We start from the raw sequence: 25,639 nt of genomic DNA, 5'->3' as shown, positions 1-25,639 counted from the left end.
GGCTGTCCTTAAAGTTATATCTAAACTATCATTCAGATATTTGTAAGAAGTTTCCATTCTTAAAATAAAAATTCTTGCCCCTCCCCTCTTGTACCATATATGAGAAAAATCATAGATATATTTAAAGGCATTCTTTATAGCTGAAATCGCCAAGTATGGCATTCCTATTTTTAACAAAAATCTGCTTAGTAATATAAAATATGTCTTGGTGAGCTCATCTATTGAGTTTTCTCTGTAGACTCAAAGTCCCCTGGATCACACTGCTTGGAAATCAGAGTATTATTCTATCCAGATTTAATTTTTGGTGGAGTATTGGTTTTAGTTGAGTGGTAGGTTTTAGGTCATAAGGAGTCTGTAGTGAAAATAAATGGTGGCATAGGATGATCATAATCACCAGAGGCATGAGTGCTCTCATTACATATGGCATTCAGTCCTAATTCACAATGGATTTGCCCAATTTACTCACTTTCAACCTATTGGACTATAGAAGCCAGAAAGAAGATTATGAAAGTCTTAATGATGACCAATAGCAATCTCTGACCCAGCAGTCAGGAAAAAAAAAAAAAAAAAGGACAGCCTGAAAGAAAACATAGGTATACATGAATCTAAAGATTCTGAGGGCCCAGAGTGGACCAAACATAGACAGTACAGTTCCCTCAATTAAAAACGTGGAGACATTCACAAGCAACCTAGCTATCCAATCTAGTTGCTTGACATATTTTTAAGGAAATCTTGACAAAGTGTACATGCATTTGCTCTATATCTAGTCTTATTTTTTTTTTGCCAAACCATATACTGTGTACATAAGAAACTTCACTTCTCCTATGACATTTCCAGTAGTTTCTATTTAGTTCTCTCAATACATAGAGGAATGAGGCCAACAAAGTTGCTTAGCTAAGAAGAGTTTGACAGAAAACAGCAGCTCTCATACCTCCTGATGCCAACCTTCACTCACAGGAAAACTTGAGCGTCTACTTCTGAAGCTGAAAGTGGAAGATTGTCACCAAAACTAGACAGGTGGGTTGTCCAAGCTTATTAAATATGTCTATATCTGACAGTAATTGTTTCTATTATTTATCCCTACCTGAATGAAAAAGACTTCTTAATTAGTGCCTGAGAAAATAAATGAGGATTTAATTGACAGAATCAGTGTGCATGGTTTTGCTATAATGAAGTCAGTCATGTAATGAAGCATAAGCCAGTTTATTACTCTACCCAAACATAAACTACTAAATTGCTACAGTAGACACTTTCTGAATTTCACCAATCATTATTATAAGCAATGAAGGACATCAGCAGGCATACTATATATGAAATTTCCTTGATACAGCCTTAATTTCAGCTTATACATTGTTTTAAAAATAAAGTCTTCTGTAGGATAATGCCCAAAACCTCAATGAATAAGGAGAAGTTGGCATTCCTGCTTCTAAAAAGATCATTCCTACTTAAAGAAATGCAGCATGCAAGCCAAACCATTCTGCGAAGTTATGAAAGACTAAGCCATGTTTAGGAAGAAAGCAACCAAGGGAAAAATTAATGAAGCCAAAACAATAAGCCCCTGGAGAAAGATAAATATATAAGAATAAGACGAACATTGAGGGTTTTTTTCCCCCCATTTTTCCAGACTTCCTTTTCTCCAACAGAATTCTCTTTTGTTAACCATCTTGATAGAAGGCGGTCTCTGGGAGACTCTTGCAAGCTCTGATTCTATCACCCTCAGCTCTCCAAGATTTAACAGACGTAAACAGTACCTGCTATTTTTCTTCATGATTTACTCCTAAGGCTCAGTGAGCACCTGCCCTTTGTTGGACCAGTGTATGTTTCTATTTCCCTTTCCCACTTACTGATTGCAATAACCTTATAGGTTATCCTGTTCTCTCATCTATATCATAATACAGAATGCCATTTGAAACTCGATTATTTCATGAATGGCTCCTCAATGACATGGCAATATAATTTCTATCAAAATTTATTATTAATTCTTTGTAGGAAAATTATTTACATTTTTTGTACCACCAAATATATGGGCAGTGCTGAATCCATAAGAAGCATACACTGATTATGTGATATGTGATCAGCAATCTAGAGCAAGGGGCTCACACCTTGTCTGCTTTACAGAGGGTTGGTAATTCCCTCGTTCTATGTGCTGCTGGTGAGAAGAAACAAATATTTAATGCCATTGATTCTAAACATATTCAGATGATTTCCTAATAACAGTTTTCACAGTTTTAAATCTAGAAGGAAATTTACAAATTGATTAGACCAGTTATCTCTGCCTTGTCGTTTTTTAATGTGAAGAGTCTCAAAGTCACAAATATTTTGGGACTTGATCAAGATTGTAATTGTTGAAGATCCAGGATTAGTACCTTGGTCTTCTTAATCTCTGTGGCTAGTATGGAACCGTGTCTTTTCTAATCACAGTACTCCTCCTCTCTTAAAAAACTTACCATGTTTTTAAAATTCAGAGATTTAAAAATATTTTTAAATATAAAATAAAACCTAAGTTGGTTATAATCACATCTTTCAGATGAAAACTTTTTTATATATATTGCTTCAGTATTTTCCTTATAGATATATTACATATTACATATCTGGATTTTAGTGTTTTGTCAAACTGATGTCTTGACTGCATGATGTTGTCTTAACTATGGCAAAATTGAATGTAAGAGGAAGATGTTCCTATTTTGGTGAGCCTGAAGTTACTTTTTACAAATATGTTAAATAAGAATATTGAAATAATCACACAGCATGTAAATTTTTCCTATATAGAAATATTTCAGAATATTCCACAGCTTCGCCCAAACCAGCAGAGGCAGCAGTTGGAGCAGCCGCAGCCGGAGGCCTCTCCCGCCTGCCCACCTTCCCCCTTCCTCTTCCTCCTCCTCCACCCGCCTTCCTCCTCTGCCTGCCTTTGGGGCCCCCTTCGCCTTACCACCTGCCCCTCTTGTTCTACCCCCAGCCTCCCTCCCTTCCCCTTCCTGCCCATTCCCCATTTCCCCTCAGTCGCCTAGCGCTGCCACAGTGACCAAAGACTTGACCATTCAAAGTCCAGCTCGCCAGAATACTGCTCGACATGGAACTGGTATGAGCGAAGGTGGATTAAATGTCACTCTCACCATCCGGCTACTTAACCATGGAAAGGAAGTTGGCAGTATCATCAGAAAGGGAATCAGTTAAGAAGATGCGTGAGTAGTGCACGTATCAACGTCTCAGAAGGGAATTGTTCTGAGAGACTCATCACTTTGGCTGGATCCACTAATGCCATTTTCAAAGCCCTTGCTATGATCATTGACAAACTGGAAGAGAATATCAACAGCTCTATGACCGATAGCACAGCTGCCAGTAGACTCCCAGTAAACCTGAGGCTGGTGGTCCCTGCTAGTCAGTGTGGCTCTCTCACTGGGAAAGGTGGTTGCAAGATCAAGGAAATATGAGAGAGTACAGGGGCTCAGGTCCAGGTGGCAGGGGATATGCTCCCCAACTCAACTGAGTGGGCCATCACTATTGCTGGCATTACTCAATCCATCACTGAGTGCGTGAGACAGATCTGCGTGGTCATGTTGGAGTCCCCTCCCTCTACAAAGGGCATGACCATCCCGTACCAACCCAAGACAACCAGTTCTCCAGTCATCTTTGCAGGTGGTCAGGACAGGTACAGCACAGGCAGTGACAGTGTGATCTTTCTCCACACCATCCATGTGCCTCAACCCTGACCTGGAGGGGCCACCTCTAGAGGCCTAATCCATTCAAGGACAGTATGCCATTCCATAGTCATATTTGACCAAGCTGTACCAGTTGGCAAAGCAACAGTCTCATTTTCCCATGACGCATGGCAACACCTGATATAGTGGCATTGAATCCAGCTCTCCAGAGGTGAAAGGCTATTGGGCAGGTTTGGATGCATCTACTCAGACTACTTCTCATGAACTCACCATTCCAAACAATTTGATTGGCCACATTATTCGCCGTCAAGGCGCCAAAATCAATGAGATCCATAAGATGTCTGGGGCACAGATCAAAGTTGCTAACCCAGTGGAAGGATCTACTGAATGGCAGGTTACCATTACTAGATCTGCTGCCAGTATCCGCCTGGCTCAATATCTCATCAACGTCAGGCTTTTCTCGGAGACGGGTGGCATGGGGAGCAGCTAGAACAATGCAGATTCACTCATAATCCCTTTCTGCTGTTCACCACCACCTATGACCCAGCTGTGTAGTTTTTGAACAGTCAGCGATTCCAGGGGGAAGAAGTTTATAAATTTTCAGGTTCTACACACTTTATCATCTACTCGTGATTTTTTAATCAAAGCATTTTAATTCCTTTCTCTGTTCAGATGTTAATGCTGAGATCCATATTTAGTTTTATAAGCTTCTCCCCTGCCCCCTTATATTTGGCTCCTGAATTGAATTTTTTTTTGTTTGTCATGGAAATGTAAGAGTGGAATATTAATACATTTCAGTTTAGTTCTATAATGTCAGGAATTTTTCAAAAAAATTAAAAAATGGACTGGAGCTTTTCCTTTGTGAATAGAAACTGAAAGCCACAGTGGTGAAAAAAAAATTCCACAGCTTCAGGATCTGAACTAATTGGATCAGATCAGGAATGGGAGTCTTGACCTTCATCCACTGCCCCTCGTCACACTGAGCTTCCAAAACATCTTCGAGTGGTGCTAGGACTGTGGCAAGTTGGCTTAAAAACCATTACCACAGGAAATCTCTAGCTGATGCATGTTGATGATGCTTTCAGCCTCTATCCTGACCCTTTTTATATGAGTCCCAACCTTGAAGTAATCTCACTTTGCACCGAAAGGCAATGCTAAAACCCAGCTTGGCCTGTAGCCCCAGACAGCTTTCTGTTGCCAAGGACACTGAGGAAGTTTGTCCCACAGGGTGTGTGGCAGTTATAGGACAGAAAAAAAAAAAAAAAGATTCTAGAGAAGCAAGTCCTTCTTAGAGCAAAGCTGGCAAACTCCACAATTTTATCTGAAATATATCACCATGACATTCCAGTAAGACTACTAAAATGAAATGAAACATCTCACAGCCACTTCTGCCTGACCTTGAAAAGATATGGCCCTAAAAGAGATCACATGGCAAATTTTAAAATTATATAGTTGATTCATTATATTTTATACTAACTGTGTTTAATGGATGGGATCTACCTTCATTAGACTATTAGAATATTTAGAATATTTGCATAAACTAATACATAGCTACTTGAAACAATAATTAAAGCTTGTTTTCTTGCTTCCATGTCTACATACTATTTTAACATCTTTCCCCTGAACTACCAATGCCTGGGAAGTATCGTTAAATCCACATGGAATTAAAAAGGCAATATCACAGTGTAGATCACCAAATTCCTACAGGTCCATGAACATTCATCAATTTATAAATAATGACACTGTGGCACCTGGGTGGCTCAGTCAGTAGAGCATCCAACTTCAGCTCAGGTCATGATCTTATAGTTAAGGAGTTTGAGCCTCTCATTGGGCTCTCTGCTGTCAGCGTGGAGCAGGCTTCAGATCCTCTGCCCCCCTCTCATTTTGTCCCTCTCCTGCTCATGTTCTCTCTCAAAAATAAAAAAATAATAATAAAAACAAAAATGATGACACTGATAATATAATATGCAAAAAATAAAATCAATTTACAGCTCTACTAGAATATATATTCTATAACTTTGAAAATAAAAATATATAACCAAGAAAAATGTAAATAGAAATATATAATCAAAGAACCAAGCAATCCATTTAGACCAAAAAGTAGCCATATCTCAGGATTAAAGCATGTATTTTTATACAGCATTTAGATTCAGAAATAAGAAAAAATGTGTTCTGTAAAGATTCTGTAACTGGCTCATCCTGTAAACTGACAGTAGGATTTTCTCCTGGGAGAGTTAATACTTTACTAACTTTGTATCAAACTTGCCATGAGGCCAGAGAGGAAAGATGCCTCTAGGATGAGGAAACTAGTTCCTGAAAACACTCTAAAATATAAACCATAGATTATGAATCCCAGTTGATTAGCCATATTTCTCCACACCACCAAAGCAAACTAAACATTTTGAATCTAAGGAAAACACTATGAAAAAGCAGTTGGCTCAAAACACCAATGAAAAACCACCTCTCTGTTAACATTTCTTTTATAATAAAACATTATTATTTTTAAAACTTTGGAAATTATAGAAATATAAAGAGGAACAAGATACTAGTAATTACGCCCAATAAGAGGACTCTGATCAAAAACAGGTAACAGGTGTTAGCAAGGATATGGAAAAATGTACACTGTGGGTACAGCTGTTTTGGAAAACAGTTGGGTAGTTTCTTTAAATGTAAAACAGAGTTGCTAGAGGACTTGACAATTTCATTCCTGCATGTATACTCAAAAGAAATAAAGACACTTACCTACACAAAATCTTACACATAAATGATCAAGGAACATTACTCAGAATAGCCACATAAGAGAAAACAGTCCAACTATCTATCAACTAATGTGACATATCCATAAAATGGAATACTATTCATCCATAAAAAGGGGTGAAACATGTAAAAACTTTTGAAACATTGTAGTAAGTTAAGGAAATCAGTCACAAATAATCATTTATTGTGATTCCACATATATGAAAAGTCCAGAATAGGCAATTCTCTAGAGATAGATAGTAGATTAGTGCTTGCCTAGGCCTGGAAGGCTTAAGAGGAAACAGGAAGTGACTACTAATGGGCATGAGGCTTCTTTTGAGGGTGAAAAAATATCCTAAAACTGATTGTAGTGATGATCACATGACTTCATGAATATATGAAAAATCAATGAATTTCACATTTTTAATAGACAAATTCTATAGTATATAAACTACATCTTAAGAACACTTTAAAAAAATAAATGATATTATCAAAGTAAATGGCCATTTCTTCCACTGTTTATCTTACTAGAACAACAAACTCAGATGATTTGCTATATTATTAATGATATAGCAATGAGGGGCTCTTTAAGTTAATGGTGTTACATTTTCTTGAAGTTACCTCCAATTAACAACACTGGGAATTCATAATGTTCCAGAAATTAAGATGTTTAACATCATGAAGCCAGAATGGAGAAGAAAACTGAAGATATCATGGGTAGTTCCGTATGTTCCAGTGACTGGATCTCTGTTACCATAGGGAATTAACATGACTTGTTTGGCGGGGGTAAGGAGAGGAGGAGTTAAATCTGGAGTTGTGTTTGCAGCCTAACATCAGAATCTGACCTTGTTTACATCTCATATGATGATATGCAGATTTTTCCTCCCAAGTGTATAAAGGAAAACCAGTAAGGAGATTGGCAGTAAGCAAATCACCTCTGTTCCTGGATAGAAATTTGGCTGTCTGTTTACAAATAGCACTTGGACTTTATGTTGCAAATTTGTACCTTTGCAGGTAGTCTAAAGGTTACAATGAAACAAATCAACCAGGAATTCTTAAAAAACCTCTATTCTCCTTCTTACTGTCAATTTACTGTAAATAACTGGAATATTAGAATTCATTAGGATTTCTCCAGGAAGAATGGTCACCAAAATCCTCTCTGAAAATAAATGGTTATAGTTAAAGCAATAAAATTACATTGCAGATGGTTTTCTGAATATTTTTCATTCCTACATACCCCTGTTCAGCCTAAATTTCAAAGTTAGCAACAGGTTAAAAAAAATATACTTTTCTATTGGATTTAATGAAATAAATACATGGGACTGTTGAGAAGTAGTAAATGTAATATTAAAAGGTGGGACACCTGGGTGGTTCAGTGCATTGAGCACCCAACTCTTGATTTCAGCTGAGGTCACGATCTCATGGTCTATGAGACTTCAGTGTGGAGCCTGCTTGGGATTCTCACTCTCCTCTCTCTCAGCCCCTTCCCCAGCTCTAGCATTCTGTCACTAGCTCAAAGTAAATAAATTAACATTAAAATTTTTAAAAAGACTGAGAGATACTACAGTAAAATCCAGAGGATTTGACAACCAATTTTTGCCTGAATGACCTTAAATAAGGCATTTAATCTTTATTATTCAGCTAAAGGAATGGATTATTTTTTTACTTTACAAACATCTGATAAAATACCAAATCAAACTCGATAGTCAGTATTAAATCCTCCATAACGGTCGCTGAAATGCACTGAGATTCCATTCAAATTATTCTAACAATACTTGAGATCAGTTTTGCTTTTCCCTTCATAACAACAGCAGAGGTAGGACATCCATCTAGAGAAATAAAGATGCTCTTATAGTGTGAAATTAACATAAAAATGTAAGGTTTGCAAATTTCATATGCATGTATGTATATATGTATGTATGCATGTATGTTAAAAGTTAAATGGAATCCATTGGAGGCTAAAAAGGATGGCTTGTCAAAGAGTTTCTTTTATCTTTCAAGAGATTTAAACCCTACTTAATCTTTTGGTTACCACTTTGTATGCAGCTGAGTTATAAAAGGAGTTTTATAGAGATATAATTCACTTTTCATAAAATTCACCCATTTAAAGCATACAATTAGTTCTTAGTATATCTAGAGATATTTGTAAACATCACTACCATCAATTTTAAAACCTTTCATCACTTCTAAAAAAAAAAAAATCCAGTACCCTTTATCTATACCCTTCTATTCTTTGTTCCCATTCCCCATACTAAAGCAACCATTAATCTGCTTTCTGTCCCGATTCTGGACTTTCATATGCTTGGAATCATGCAATCCTTTTCCTTCTGTGATTAGCTTCTTTCATTTAGCATGATGTTTTCAAGGTTCATCTGTCTTGTACCGTTGATTAGATATACTGCATTTCCTTTACACATTCATCTGTTGCTAAATAATTTTGATTCATCGCCTTCCTTAATTCTACACAAAATCCTGAGACATCTATCCATTTTGATCATTGGAAAATTGAAGTTACTTTTTATATCATATTAAATTATTAAGTGGAGCCACTGGGATTTAAATACATATGGCCTTTTGCAGAACATGCACTCTGTAAATCTATGCTCTACCACCTTAAACACGTTTATCATAGGGGGACCAAGAGTTTCACTTCCAGAAATTTTTCAGCATACAATAATCAACTACTTACAGAAATATCAATACACAATGCTTATTTACTGCATCATTTATAGAAGTAAGAATTTGAGCATAACCTCCCTATATAATAACTGTGGAGTTGTTAAATTGCAGTACATCAATGTTCTTGAATATTATGGAGCCATAAAAATGGAGTTTGCAAAAAAAAAATGATAAAGAAAATTGAAGACCATAGTCTTCAGTGTAAAAACAATTTGTAAAAGAAACATTATGAATAGTTATATACGGCAGATCCCACTGTTTCGTGTTTCTAATTTACAAAATAGGTATCATTCTATCAACTTCATGAGGATGTTGGGAAGATTAAATGTGTTAATACATGCAGCATGCTTAGAGCAGCATGTATACACATTTATCGGTTAGCCACAAACACACATACCCACACAAATACCCAAGGATAAAATGGATACACACAAAAATTCTCAGCATAAAGACTGGATGATTAGGATATTTTCATATGTTTCTCTGTGTTTTCCATGTAGTCCATAAAAACCCCCAAAAGGTTAAAGTTGGTGCAAAGAACTGTCTTCAAGACAAGTAGTAAAGCAATAAAACAAAGAAAATCATCTTGTTTAATCTTTGTTTCCCTAAGACTGAGAGGCAATTTGAGCCCACGTAACCATTTCGGGTTTATCCTGAAACGTGAAGCTGGCACCATAAAAACCATTCCAAAACTCTATCTAACTTATATCCCTAAGTGTGAAAAAGTGATTTCTGTTTATAGACCTAGGCCTGTTTTGAAAAGGAGATTACCAAAATGATCCCAGTAAAAAACAGATGCTTAGCAATTTTGAAATGTATGGTAGGATGTGTGACAGAGCACTTTTGCCACTGTCAGATGTTGCTTATTAACCCCCCACCTAGCGAAGCACGCAGTTAGACTGGAGAAGAGCCGGCAAGACTCTTTTCTTCGCAGGAGACAATTTGTTGGTATGTCAGCTGCACAAGACAGTTTTCCAAAATCACTCATACTTTCTTCTTTTTAATAGCTCATACTTAATTAACACTCTCTCCCTCCATTTTAAACCAATAGGAGACAGCTGTCAAAAGCTGATTTAACTTGCCCTAATATTTCATTAGAAGTTAAAAGGTTTTATATCACGTTGCATCCTGCAGATACAGAGAAAAGGAAAGAGAAGGCTCCTCAGAGGAATTCATTTTCAGGCATTCACCTGCCTTTCAACTGGCATGCCAACACAAATACAGGAGGCACTTCAATGGTTCGGACTTAGGGTCACAGGTTTCATTTACTTTTCTAAATATATTTCTAGTGTATTTGTCTCTGATTAGAAAACTAATGCAGGTATACAATTTCTTATCTGGAATTCCAAAAAGTAATAAACAAAGCTCTGAAAACCAGAAGATTTTACAACTCATTTTGTGACAAAAGTTGACCTGACTTCAATTGACCTAAAGCTGTAGGAATGTCATATGTGGAACCTGAGAAACTTAACAGAAGACTATGAGGGAAGGGAAGGGGGAAAACTAGTTACAAACAGAAAGAGAGAGGGAGGCAAACTGTAAGAGACTCTTAAATACAGAGAACAAGTTGAGGGCTGATGGTGGGTTAGGGAGGGAGAGGGGAAAATGGATGATGGGCATGGAGGAGGGCACTTTTGGGATGAGCACTGGGTGTTGTATGTAAGCGATGAATCACAGCAATCTATCCCCAGAACCAAAAGCACACTGTACACGCTGTATGTTAGCCAATTTGACAATAAATTACATTAAAAACATTTAAAAATAAAAATAAATAAAAAATAAAGCTGTTTGAGTGCCACTTACTGTGCATATCCATACATTTTCTTGTGAAGTATTAATATGCTTTATTACAAGAGGCTCTCGGATCCCATTGAAAGTATATCCTACTACAAAGTATGTGTACCATATAAACATCCTCCAGTTCAAAAATTTCTCAATTCCAAACCCTATTTGGCTACACTGTTTTGAAAAAGAGAATGCAGATCTGTATATTCTTATTGAAAAAAAAAAACATTATACAAAAAGTGTATGAAAAATAGAATTAAGACACAAATGTTATACCACTACCAGAACTAACAAGTGAACATTTTGGTGAATGTTGTTACGGGTTTTTTTCCTCTAGTTATATATACCTAAAAGATGAATAACTATACAGTATTTTGTAACTTCCTGCTCCATTTAACACTGTATCACAAACTTCTTTCATCAATAATACAGATCTACCACATCATCATAATGAAATATTGTGTACCTGTACTATAACATAATCAAATCTCTGACTTTAGGATATTTAGACTGTTTCAGAGTATTCACAACTATAAGCAACACTGTGCTAAGTATCTCTAATGAATACACCATTATTTTATAAGATAGATTTCAAGTGAAATTGCTGGCTAAGAGAACAGTACTAATTAAATTTTGATACATATTTTTCAGATTGCCTTGCAGAAGCGCTTACCAATTTACATCTTCAGCTGTAGTGTGAAACAGTGCTTCTTTTCCCATACCATCACCAGCACTGAGTATTAAAGTCTTTCAAATATTTAACAAATGTCAAACACAGGCCAAAAAAAAAAAATCCGTTTTTACTATACCATTACCCAGAGGGCCTGAATGTATTGGACAACAAAATTATCTAAGGAAAGTCGTCTAGGGAGCTAACCATCTAGCCTGTGTCCCATTTTGTATGAGTTTTAAAAAACAAAGTCTATTTTAAATGGTTATTACAGAATATATTATTTTCTACTGGACTTTTAAAATGAGGAAAGCATTAAAGAAGACCTCTGTGTGCAAACTATTTTAATAGCCAGGCTTCATAATAAATTAATATGTCAGACACACTAAAAATGCTACCTCCTATTTGTGCTACAAAATTAATTCATGTTTTAAGACATGCAGCTGTACAAAGCTCTCGGGAAGAGTGTACCTGTGGGAGGGAGGATAGCTGTATATTCAAAGGACTAGCAACAGCTGGGTGAAAGTGATAGAAGTCACTTGTTCCTTAATTTACTTACTGTTCAAGGTGAGTTTACTTACTCACCTTGGTAAATCTTTCTGTGTCTCATTTTCTTATAGGTAAATGAGAATAATTTAACCAATAGCAGAAAGTGTTATGAGGATAGGATCAAATGAATTCTTCTATGTGAAAACAATAAGCAAAAAGTAAGTGCCTGATAAATATTACATGGATATGAATACAAGTGAGTTCTCATGATTGTATTCATTCATTCAACAGATATGTTTATTTGATTTTGTTTTGTAAAACACATTTGGATAAATATAGGTTCTATTCAAATTGCTACTCTGCCATTTAAATGACCTATTCCTCTTGAAGTTTCTCACTTGCAAAGAGGGGATTTTAATGCCTATTCCAAAGAGTATTAAAAGATATAATGCATTTCAAGTATTAAGTATGGTGTACATAGTCTGCCTCATCATTTTGATAGTGTTGGTGGTAGGTAGTCAAAATCCCCACCTTGCTGCCTTACAGAGCTAAAGTCATGCAGTATCAACTTCCCTATCATTGTGTTCATCAGCTCATGATCAAAAGTGCTTTATTTACTGGCCAGCATTGTACCAGTGTAGGATCCACTATTAAGACTGAAAGGTAAGATGGGGCGCCTGGGTGGCTCAGTTGGTTAAGTGTCCGACTTCAGCTCAGGTCATGAACTCACGGTTTGTAGGTTCGAGCCCCGTGTAGGGCTCTGCGCTGACAGCTAGCTCAGAAACTGGAGCCTGCTTCAGATTCTGTCTCCCTCTCTCTGACTCTCCCTTGCTCACACACTCTCTCTGTCTCTCTCAGAAATAAATAAAACATCAAAAAATAACTTTTCTAAAAAAGGACTGAAAGGTAAGGTGAGAATTAATGAGTTAAACCAATTCCCACCCACAAATAAACAGAACAAAAACTAAAAATATCTATGTTATTGAGGACAACCCATTCCTTAAGAATACCAATAATGAACAGATGAAAGTAAGGATATATAGAAAATATAGACTATGAGGTAATGAGCCATGATTACCAGAAAATCCCAGATAGAAATCTCAATGAATAAAGAAGTTATTGTTAAAATAGCTACTCTTCTCACCAACAAAGAAAAAAAAATAAAAGCCTATAGTTTCAACAAAGTACTTTGCTCTCCAAGAGAAATCTAACATTCATAATTACATACTTATAATTTTCTAAAAAGACATAATTTATTCTAAGTTAATAATGTTGAAATTCATTAATTTAAAAATGACAAATTTTTAGGCAAACCATGAGAGACTCTTGAATGCTGAGAACACACTGAGGGCTGGTGGGGGAGAGGGGAAGGGGGGTGATGGGCATGGGGGAGGGCACTTGTTGGGATGANGAGGGGGGGGGAGGGGCATGGGGGAGGGCACTTGTTGGGATGAGCACTATGTGTTATATGGAAACCAACTTGACAATAAAGTATTAAAAAAAGGAAAAAAAAATAAAAAAAAATAAAAATGACAAATTTTTATAGTGTTGTGTCTCTTATTCATAATGACTACATATTTGCCAACTATTATTTTATACTCCAAAACCATGGTCGTTGATATTTAAAGAGCCATGACTATATCATCAAATAAAGCCCATTGTTGCTCAATTACCTGGAAAGCTTGAGTGCACGATGACATTCAATCTAAATCATTACGGCAGAAGAACAGTCAAGTGATTCTGGCATTCAAATGTCTTTTAAGTTTGAATTAGCTATCTTCGGGGAAGAAAACAAAGCCCCAATTTATTTATGGAAATACTGCCCTTGAAAAGGTCGGGGGTGAATCCCCAAGGAATCACTTGCTCGACTAGTCCAATAAATTGTTTTTACCCTTTACTTTCTCATCCTGAACCACAATGGGACCAGTTCATACTACAAAAAGGCACTAACGAGGCCTGTTTCTATAGCTTTAATAAGAAGAGACAGATCACTGAGTGAGCAGCAGTGACATTATGGAATTAGCCAAACTCCTTTGTCGATTGTGCTCCTCATTTTAGTAATTGTTCCAAAAAGAGAAAGAAATGCAGTTCCTTGAAAATAAAAATGTACAGATTGTGTTAGTATAGGTGGTCTCACCTGCCCTCCTGACATTCTGGCATTTGGATTTGCTCATGCAGCTTGATACAATTGCCAGTTGTGTGAAAAATGCATTCTGAGTAATTGCTAGGTATGAAAAACAGCTTTAGTATTTTAATACTGCTAGGATGGAAGTACTCAATTCTTTTATATGAGAAATCAATATGCAAGATGCTAAAATGAGTAATGGCTGAATAATAAATGTTTATTTTTATAAATTTGATTTCTATATTAAAACCTCTTCCCAAGTTTCATAGAAGAATTTTGAAGCACGTTGTGAATTTAATCTCTCAGGGAGAGTTCAAGTGATTTTTAATATTTCATAGATAAGTGATGGAGTTTAGATTTAGAAAAGTGGTATCACCAAAAACATTTTATATTCAGAAATTTTCCTACTGTGAAATTTTCCTAATAATGTGACAACTGGTATGAAGTAATGTAAAATTTTCCTCATAATTATCTCTAATTTAGAAATATTCAGACAACTTCTTTCACTTGAGATCATTAGACTTATTGATAATATCTAAACTATTAGGCATTCTGATTAGGTTTAAAGGAGTTAATTCCATTTCTAATACAGTCCCCTCAGTTTCCCTATCTATATGTTTCCCTATCTATAACCACTATAGATAGAAAGGAGGATGAGGAAATAGGCTGAAAGATGGAGTCAGCTTAAGAAACTGTTAACTATGCAAGAAGTGTGGGGGAGAGCTGGCAGTTTCCATAGGAGGAAGGCATATGATAGGATCAGGCTCAAGTCAGGCAGAGTTCAACAATGGAGTCAAAAGCTCTTGATACCAGTGAATTGCTGCAAATGGTCCAGTACCCTGAAAAGCACCAGGAGATGATAAAGATGCAATCCTCAAAGTCAAAACCCACTTCAATTAAGTGGAAAGGACCTCCCACTTCGTTGTGCAATAGAAAAAAATAATCTTTATCTCTTAAAGTTGTCTGAACCAAGTTTAAAAAGTTGTTTATACTTCTCATCCCTTGAGGCTTTGTGGCTTATTCTTATTCTTAGAAGCTCTAGCATAGGATTTGCAGAAAAGATTATCTTCTTCTTCTTCTTCTTCTTCTTCTTCACCTTGAGGTTGATGTTCTAAGAGATTTTCTCCCTTGTCCATGAACAGAGGTTTGGTTCATGGCCCAAACCCTAAGTGCTCTATCTAGACAGCTTTGTAGCACACCACAGAATAGCAGATCTTCCTCTAATAAAATAAGAGGCTAAATATCATGAGGCAATGGCTAAGAAATTTAATTCCAGTGTTAGTGATTAGCCAATCCCTCTTCTCAAAATACTATCTCTTTTGAGCTCCTAAAATCAAAACCAATTACCTCAAACATCCTCTACTGCAATAAGAACTTCATCAGTTTCAACTCAAAAAGGTATTATAACAAAGGAGATAATCTATTAAATAGCAAAGGTAAGTACTGGTTTATACTTTTGTCATGAAATTGCCAGTCCTTCACCTTGTAATCTCCCTTTCTACCATTTCAGGCTGTAGTCGAAGGTCTGACTTCCAAACGTGGAGTTAAGTCTCAGGAATAGCGTTCATGAGGTAACATGCAGGTAGAAGTATTCTCCTATCTTGGACTCCCTGGTCTAAGTGCTTACTGTTCACTCCAAGCATTACTGTTTTACCCACTGCTACCAAGTAATGGAGTTGTGAGGTTAGCTATTTGTTGGACCACAGGCAGGAGAGAAATTCTGGAATTAGCTGTTGTCACTGTCTGCAAAATCAGCTGATGTCAAAGACCAGTTAGAACGACCAAATTAGAGTGGTTTGGACGGGGGTGGGGGGGGTGGGGAGGGTTGTCACTTTTGCTGAGACATTTACATCCAGAACCAGAACTATTTATCTTCTGGTGGATAGGTCTCCTTAGTTGCTTACAATGAGCCGATGAGGAGCTCGGTTTCTACGGTTTTATGGGTAAGCTAATTGTTCAAAAGAGATCATGGTAAAGCAGTATTGCCAAATTTGAATAATTATGAAAATTCAAGTTGGCCAATTAGCTATTGTAAGAGTTAGAGTGTTTTACATGATGTGACAGTTTGATAATTTTATCACAGATAAAAATTTATCTCAATATACATAACAATGCATAGAAAGTGTTATATTAAAAACCCAATTAAATACTGAGCAAAGGACCTGAGTAGCCATTTTCCAAAGACATACAAATAGCTAACAGGTATATGAAAAGATCTTCAACATCACCACTCATCATGGAAATACAAATCATACTTGTTAGGATGGAAATACAAATCATATCTGTTAGGATGACTATTATCAAAAAGAAAAAAAAGATTGGGGCACCTGGGTGGCTCAGTCAGTTAAGTGTCTGACTTCGGTTCAGGTCATCTCATGGTATCAGGTCATCTCATGGTAACAGGTCATCTCTTGATATGTCAGTTCAAGCCTCATGTCGGTCTCTATGCTGATGGCTAGCTCAGAGCCTGGAGCCTGCTTCAAATTCTGTATCTCCCTCTCTCTCTGACCCTCCTCTGCTCATGAGGTCTCTCTCTCTCTGAAATAAATAAAACATTAAAATTTTTTTAAATAAATAAATAAAAGATAAATGTTGCCAGTATGTGAAGAAAAGGAACCCTTGTGTACTGTTGGGGAGAATGTAAACTGATACAGCCGTTATGAAAAACAGTATGGAATTTCTTCAAAAAAGTGAAAATAAAACTATCCCAACAATCATTATTCTGGGTATATACTCAAAGGAAATGAAAAAAGTATCTTGAAGAGGTAGTTATCCTCCCATGTTCATTGAAGCAATAGTCACATAGCCAAGATATGGAAATGCCCTAAGGGTTCATCGACAGATTAATGGATAAAGAAATCGTGATGATAGATAGATCGATCGATAGGAAACCCCATCATTTGCAACAATGCAGATTAACATGGAAGACATTATGTTAAGTGAAATAAGCCAGAAACAGAAATAATTTTCTCACTTATATGTGGAATCTAAAAAAGTGAAATATATATAAACAGAAAGTAGAAAGGTGATTACCAGGTTGGAAGGGATAGAGGAAATGGAGAGATGTTGGTCAAAGAGTACTATGTTTCAGTTATGCGGAGTAAGTCTACACATTTAATGTATAACATGATGACTACAGTTAATAATACTATATAGAATACTGGATGCCAAGAGAGTTGATTTCAGGTGCTCTCTTTCTATGTCACACACACATACAGACACACAGACGCATACACACACATACACACAGAAAGCTAACTATGTAAGAAGATATGTTTAGCCCAAGTGTCCATCTATAGATGAATGGATAAAGATGTGGTGTGTCTGTGTGTCTGTGTATGTCTGTGTGAGATGGAATATTCTTCAGCCATTAAAAAGAATGAAGGCTTGCCACTTGCAACAACACTGATGGATCCAGAGATATAATGCTAAGTGAAATAAGTCAGAGAAAGACAAATACCATATGATTTCACTCATGTGGAATTTAAGAAACAAACACAGGAAGAAAAAAGATACCAACCAAGAAACAGACTCTTAACTACAGAGAACAATCTGATGGCTACCAGAAGGGAGGTACATGGAGGGAATGGGTAAAATAGGGGATGGGGAGTAAGAGTACACTTATCCTGATGAACAGTGATTAATGTACAGAAGTGTTGAATCACTGGGGCACCTGGGTGGCTCATTTGGCGAAGCATCTGACTTTAGCTCGGGTCATGATCTCGCAGTTCGTGAATTCAAGACCTGCATCAGGCTTGATGCTGACAGCTCAGAGCCTGGAGCCTGCTTTAGAGTGTGTCTCCCTCTCTCTCTCTGCACCTTCCCCACCTGTCTCGTTCTCTCTCTCTCAAAAATAATAAACATTAAAAATGTTTTTTAAAAAGGCTGAATCACTACATTGTACACCTGAAACTAATATAACACTGTATATTAACTATACTAGAATTAAAATAAAATAAAATAAAAAGTAAATACATTGTCTAGTCAAAAAAAAGTTATGTTAAGTAGCTTGACTGTAATAATCCTTTCATTATGTATATTAAATCATGTTATATCTCTTAAATATATACAATTTGGGGGACACTTAGGTGGCTCAGTCAGTTAAGCATCTGACTTCAGTTCAGGTCATGATTTCACAGTTTGTGGGGTCAAGCCCCATGTTTTGCTTTGTGTGGACATCGTGAAGCCTGCTTCAGATTCTCTCCCACTTTCTCTGTAAATATTTGAACTCTTTTATTTTTTCTTTTAATTTTTTAAAGTTTTATTTATTTGTGTGTGTTTGAGAGAGAGAGAGACAACGTGAGCAGGGGAGGGTCAGAGAGAGAGGGAGACAGAATCTGAAGTGGGCTCCAGGCTCTGAGCTAGTTTTCAGTACAGAGCCCAACATGGGACTCGAACCCATGAACAGTGAGAGCATGACCTGAGCCGAAGTCAGACAGTCAACCGACTGAGCCACCGAGGCGCCCCTGCAATTTTTATTTTTAAAAAATTAAAACGGTTTTATTTCACTTGCAGCAATCACTTCTGCTTCTCTTCTTCCTCATTTCACTGCCCTCAAATTACAGTCGCCCATTCTGAACAATGTATACTTCCTCTGACATAAAATATGTAGGAAGCTCCTAGCCTAAGCAGCTACCACTGTACTACCAAGCTCCTTTTTCACCCACAGTCCTTACCTGACTTTCTCATAACTTATCATTAACAAGTCTCCTGGCACATATTTCTAACCCATTATTCCTATTTGCTTGCCTGTGATTTAAATCCCTAGGCACCTAGGCTCTTTCCTAAGAAATGATCTGAATTTTTCAGTCTAGTCTACTTAGCTTTGCTTCTACTTCCAAAGAAATTCAAGGTTTACTCTACTTAATAGAAGAAAGAAAAAAGGCGGCTTATCAAACAACACCTTCCCATTATTTGTTTCCATTAGGTATCCAGGCACTTGCTGCAGAACTCAAAATAAGCATGGAGATTTTAAACAGACCTGGGTGGGAGAACATAAGCTTAGATATTACTGATATGTTTTGTTTGAACTTCAGAATGTAAAGAAAATAGGAGATCAACAAATTCCTAAGAAAGCCTACATCTTTTATACCTTCATAATACCGTAAACATCTAGTCCATCAATCAGATGAGCAAATGAGAAAAGGTTACTTGATTCTCTATTGTGATCACTTTCTCAAAGGCAATTGAATTTGAGAGTTATAAAAAAAAATCTTGCTGAAAAGAACTCAAGTACTCTTAAAAGTCTTCTTGTGTTTAAAAAGAAAGAGGATCTCACTTGGGTTTAGGTCAAAAGCTAAAGAACAACTTGAAGAGAAATTAGAAACAAATTATATTCTTTTCTCTTTTAAACAAAATAATTATTAAACACCCCCCTCCCCCACAGAGACAAAATACTCCTTTTCTTCCACCTAAAGACACACCTGGAGATTCTTCCATGTAACCACTCTTCTGTTTAATCCCACGTTCGAGGACCTGCCTTTTCCAGTGTAGTTTCCACATAGAGGAAAGTTCTCATACCACTGTAGACTGTTGTCAAAATTTTCAAGAATCTTCAAGGTTTGACACCAGTTGGAATGGGCCTCTGATTCTTAAAACCCGGAGCCCACAACCATCAGATGAATCCAGTTTGAATATCAGTGTTTTCAATCATCATCACCTGCTATCTCACCCAGATTCTAATTTATTTCCTCAATTTTTCTTTTTTGTTTGTGTGTTTTGTTTTTATCAAGCTTCTCTTTTCTTGTATATGGCCTATTTGGGGGTTTTCTCTACATAGCTCTTTTCTTTCTTGATTGTACACTAAATGAAAACAAAAGAAATGGAGATAGTAAGTTAACATGTAACCTAATTTAACAAAGTGGTAGTAAGCAACAAAAGATATCAGCTGGCACAAAGGCAATCTTATAAATTTCACCGAGACATGAAGTTCTGGGAATTAAATCTAGATTAAAATTCAGGATTAAGTCTATACCGTGAAGGTTATATACTCTTTTAAACAATTGGCTTGGGGAGAGTTTACAGAAACACTTTATATTTCTGAAATCAAATATTTCTTTCTCTGAAATACCTTGCTCCGAACCTCATAGCTCTTATTTCTAAGAACATCATTCTCCCAATTACCCGGGATAAAAACTACAGATTCGAGTGTGACTGCTAGTTCCTTGCCTCCTATTAAGTTGTAAAGTCTACAATTCTACTATACAACGTAACTTTCCACTGTCTCCCTGTTTCTCCTACCATATCTCAGATCCCCAAAATTTTCAGAATGCCTAAAATCTAAGTGACATCCAATATTTTCTGTTTTCTTTCCCAATCCTGCCTTTCCAACCTATTTAGGAAGCAAATGGCTATGTTATTTCTTTCACCTGGGCCATGGCTCGCCTCAGAACACTTACCTCCACCTTTTCCATTTGCTCTACTCTCATTCATCCCTCAGGTGGCAGTAGAGATGCCTCCCTGCTGGAAAGCTTTCTTCTATTTCCACAAATGAAATGACAGCCATCACTCCTTCCTCTGACTCCTGATGCCTGTAATCATTCTCTCTCTTGTTGTTCATCTATTATCTATATTCTTTCTGGTAGAAACAATGATCAGTTCAACTTCATTTTTCCATCATCTTCTGGAACATAAATGGATATTTAATACATTTAGGTAAAAAAATACATAACAGTTTAGTGCTAATACTTTAATAGATGAATTGGTCCTTGATGCTGTCTAAGTAATAAATGGATCCACATGGGCATGGAATAAATCAACACAGCCAGGTGATGGGACTTTACTGTTTTACATTATTGCCATTTACCTGGTCACCTTTGTCATAAATGCCCCTGGCTCTACTGGAAATGGATCAGGAAGATGTAAAACCTCTCCATTGAAAAGGGACACTTAAGGTCCAGACTGACATGAAATTCAAATAAGGTAAGGTGCCAAGTAAGGAGGCCTATTTCTTGTGTCACAAGTCCAGACAGTATGACCCCCTCATTAATGCGTGAAGTTAGCCTGAAACTGCTTTTTCAAGTGGAATGGTATTCACTGAGGACCTTCAAAATCAGTATTCAAGTAGCTTGTTCACACACCTGTTTCACACCTGATGCAACTCTCTTAGTTCTTCAGAAATGACCAGTCAAAGCAACAGTGAGTTAATAGTTTCTTTTAAAAGATTTTTGCATTCATTTGCAAGTTCAGTAAAAACTGAAACATCAATTACAGAAAATAAATTTAAAATTGGGAGAAAAGAATATAAAATGGTGCACTTTTGATTAAATATAACATAAAAGCAGGAGGAATTTAAAAAAAAAAACTTTCTTGGCAAGAGCTGCTGCTCTGGTAGCCCTGTGTTCTCAGTCAGAGAATTGCCAATGGCTATTTGAGGAAGAAAAACAGGAAATGGAGCTTTTCACAAGAAAAAAATAATATTTGTCAAGGGCAGTTTATTACGGAATGTCATTTCCAGATAACTCCCTTGTACAGAGTAATAAAAGTGATTTTAAAAATTAAATAGAGTCCTTGCAGACAAATATGAGACTTTGTGTGACGGCAGACTATCAAGAACCAAGTCTCACTTTAGTCAAGGATATGAACCACAGGAAAATAAAAGTCATATAGGAAAATAAAGAAGAACATCAAAACCCAGCAATATTAAGTGGAAAGCACTGAAGGTTTAACTAGAAATATATTTACTATATTAATGCATCAATAATGATTTCTGAGTCTTGCTTATATTTTTTAGTACACTTCTGTGTTGGCATCCAGCACCAAAATTTTCCATTCAGAGACAATAATAAACTTTGAAAAGTTTGTTTTCCTGAAAGACAAACAGCAACAGCGAGATGGGGGAAGAGAGTGAGACAGAGACAGAGGGAGAAACAGAGAGATAGAAACTGTTGAGTCTGAAAGGAAGTAAAATGCTCTCTTGCAAAAGCATAATGGCTTGCTTGCAAAAGAGTAAAACAAAAAAGTTGCAAAGTAAAAAGTTAACATCTGCTAGAAGAACAGAGATAGGTCAAGGAAGCTTAACCCAGGGGCATGGACAACATTGTGTTCCCCACCCCAACAAATTTATATTTTGAAGTGCTAATCCCAATGTGACTGCAGTCAGAGATAGGGTCTGTGAGGAGGTGAGGGAGGCTGAGTGAGATCTTAAAAGTGGGGTACTAATCCAGTGGGATTGGTGCCTTTACTAAACGAAGATCTCCATCTCTCTCTTTCCTCACCCCCACTTCTGCTATGTGAGGACACAAAGAAGAAGGTGGCCATCTGCAAGCCACCAGGTAATTGGTTGGCACTCTGATCTTGAACTTCTCAATCTCCAGAACCATGAGAAATTTTTGTTGTTTAAGCCACCCAGTCTATGGCACTTTGGTATGTAGCCCAAGCTAATATATTCAAATAAGTGTCACCTTGATTCTATCCTTAAGAAAGAAGAAATTAAATATTTTTTCATCCATTCAATAAATGAATGTTTATCAAGCCTAGTTACTGTCAATTATCATGCCAGGAGCTAGAATTTCGATAATAAACAAAAAAGCCAAGTACCTTATCTTTGGAAGCTCAGAGCCTAGTTGGGACCAAAAAAAATTATTAAATAATCACAAAAAAATATGTAATTATCCCATTATGATAAAAGTTTGAAAAAGCAGTGAGAACTAATTCAGTGTGAGTGGCCAGGGAGGCTTCTCTGAGGAAGTAACATTTGAGGTGAGAGAGAAAAAAAAATTAGCATGAGTGCATGTGGCTAAAGAGAAAGACCAAGGCAGGGCTGGATAGAGGGAGAGCTGGCTAAGCTGGGGAAATGGCTGTGCAAAGGTCCCACATAATGAGGCCATTTTTAAATTTCTGTCCTTGCTCTTCCTTGTAGATTTTATAACTGAGTATTATTTTTGAAGTATGTGGGAAAAAAGCTTCTGTAAAAGTTTTGTCCATGTCAGGATAAACAAAGTACCCCTTTTTAATGAGGAAGAAAATAAAAACAATCTTAAAATTCATCAGAGATATCCTGGGGACTCAAAGATGATGTGACCTATGAGACAGCGGTAGCATTTGGAAATGATAGCAAGTAGACACAAAAATGAAATGAATTCCTTCAAGTTTCATTGCTCTTCCTGAGCTTCTTAACCCAAGTGGCCTGTGTTGTTGCCATGGGAACAAATCTCAGCAAAAGAAATCAATGACTTAAAAATAAGAGTGAGAACAATGATAACAAACTCGATCTGCCCAAACGTCCGACCTCTCTAAAACCTGAGTTGGTTTTGCTAGGGAAAGTGAGAGAAGAAATGAAGGTTCCTCTCCTGAGAGAAATCTGCTTGGCCCAACTTTCTCTAGGATGCTTGGCTATACAATCCACTGCTCCTGACAAGTGACTAAATGAGGTCTTAGAGTAGTTCCTTCTCAGGGTCCAATTGACTATGATTACAGGCAGTGGAGTGGGATCATGCAATGGTTTCTTTAGTGAGTGAGGCAGATTTTATTAGAAAGAGCTGTCAGGGAAAGCATTGACCCAAATCTAGTACAGTTTTACACAAAGTCAGACATATATGATCTTAGGCAATCTTCTAATTCTGCCAAGTAAAGATTAAAAACAGCTCTGAATATACCACTGAAACATCATTCACTTAGCTTGAGGTTTTAGCCATCTATTCAAGTTCAGATACACCATTTATGGGTAACACTAAAAGTTGGGTCAGTCCTTTAAACCTTAATGAAAGATCATTTCTTAGATCCTTTCCTGAGATTTTGAGAAGAGTAGGATAATTTGCAGGCACTAAAGAGATTTAAATGTATACAGTAAACACAGATGGAGGAAATGTACACTGTCTGCATACATTCAGTATTTTGAAAGAGGCAGGCCTGATTCTATTCCCTGATATCCTCAGCTTCATCTCCTCCTAGTCTTGGCCCTTGTGATGCATTCTTTCAAAAGCAATCACAATGGGCCACCTGGGTGGCTCAGTCGGTTAAGCATCTGACTTCCACTCAGGTCATGATCTCACTGTTCGTGGGTTCGAGCCCCATGTCGGGCTCTGTGCTGACAGTAGCTCAGAGCCTGGAGCCTATTTCAGATTCTGCATCTCCCTCTCTCTCTGACCCTCCCCTGTTCATGCTCTCTCTCTCTCAGAAATAAATAAAATATTTTAAAAAAATTTAAAAAGCAATCACTAGGAAGTTTTTGCAGCACACGTTTTGTTCATAGACCTATTTTAAAATGGTAACTTACTTTATTTTCAGGAGAACTACAGTTCCGTTTTTAAAAGTCAAAACAGTACTTACTGAAGACTGTTACCCCTGAATCTGAAGCATCCAAATAAAGGAGTGTTCTGAGGGAGAAATCAAGTTTCAGCAGTTTTATTGGTCATTTACTGATTAACAGCAAANAAGGCAAGCCAAAAGTAAAATAGGACCCTGTCTCTGAAAATGAACACCCAAGAAAGCCAAGAGGCTGAGTGCATGTTTAATAATGCAGAGTGGCAGGGGCACCTGTGTGGCTCAGTCGGTTAAGCGTCCGACTTCAGCTAAGGTCATGATCATGTGGTTCTTGAATTTGAGCACCACATCAAGCTCTGTGCTGACAGCACAGAGCCTGGAGCCTACTTCAGATTCTGTGTCACCCTTTCTCTCTCTGCTCCTCCCCTGCTTCCATACTGTCTCTCAAAAATAAGCATTAAAAATAAATAAAATTATAAAAAATAATGCAGAGTGACAGCAGTACGTGGCAAATCTGTAAATCTGTCCATGGCCTCTTCATTTCTTTTTTAAAGTTTTTTAATGTTTATTTTTTAGAGACAGAGACAGAGCCACGAGTAGGAGAGGGACAGAGAGACAGGGAGACACAGAATCTGGAGCAGGCTCCAGGCTCTGAGCTCTAAACTCATGAACCGGAAAATCATGACCTGAGCGGAAGTCAGACACTCAACTGACGGAAGCACTCAGGTGCTCCAATGGCCTCTTTGTTTCTGTCTGCACATCACAGGATGAAAAACTGAACATTTTGTCTCAATCAATGACCAGAAGATATCCACAAAGGTGTATACATTAGTATCAATGTGTCAAGTGCNCACCTGTTTCACACCTGATGCAACTCTCTTAGTTCTTCAGAAATGACCAGTCAAAGCAACAGTGAGTTAATAGTTTCTTTTAAAAGATTTTTGCATTCATTTGCAAGTTCAGTAAAAACTGAAACATCAATTACAGAAAATAAATTTAAAATTGGGAGAAAAGAATATAAAATGGTGCACTTTTGATTAAATATAACATAAAAGCAGGAGGAATTTAAAAAAAAAAACTTTCTTGGCAAGAGCTGCTGCTCTGGTAGCCCTGTGTTCTCAGTCAGAGAATTGCCAATGGCTATTTGAGGAAGAAAAACAGGAAATGGAGCTTTTCACAAGAAAAAAATAATATTTGTCAAGGGCAGTTTATTACGGAATGTCATTTCCAGATAACTCCCTTGTACAGAGTAATAAAAGTGATTTTAAAAATTAAATAGAGTCCTTGCAG

General features: G+C 37.0%; 1 pseudogene; it reads left to right on the top strand.

The window, feature by feature from the left end:
• Positions 1–3,043: 3,043 nt before the first annotated feature.
• LOC144219310 (poly(rC)-binding protein 2 pseudogene) lies at positions 3,044–4,181 on the top strand (annotated as a pseudogene).
• Positions 4,182–25,639: the final 21,458 nt, after the last annotated feature.

Source organism: Crocuta crocuta, unplaced genomic scaffold (genome assembly GCF_008692635.1).
Source record: "Crocuta crocuta isolate KB4526 unplaced genomic scaffold, BGI_CrCroc_1.0 scaffold118, whole genome shotgun sequence".
Classification (NCBI taxonomy): Eukaryota; Metazoa; Chordata; class Mammalia; order Carnivora; family Hyaenidae; genus Crocuta; species Crocuta crocuta.
The sequence above is the reverse complement of the archived record's forward strand: the minus strand, read 5'-3'. Positions and strand labels throughout refer to the sequence as shown.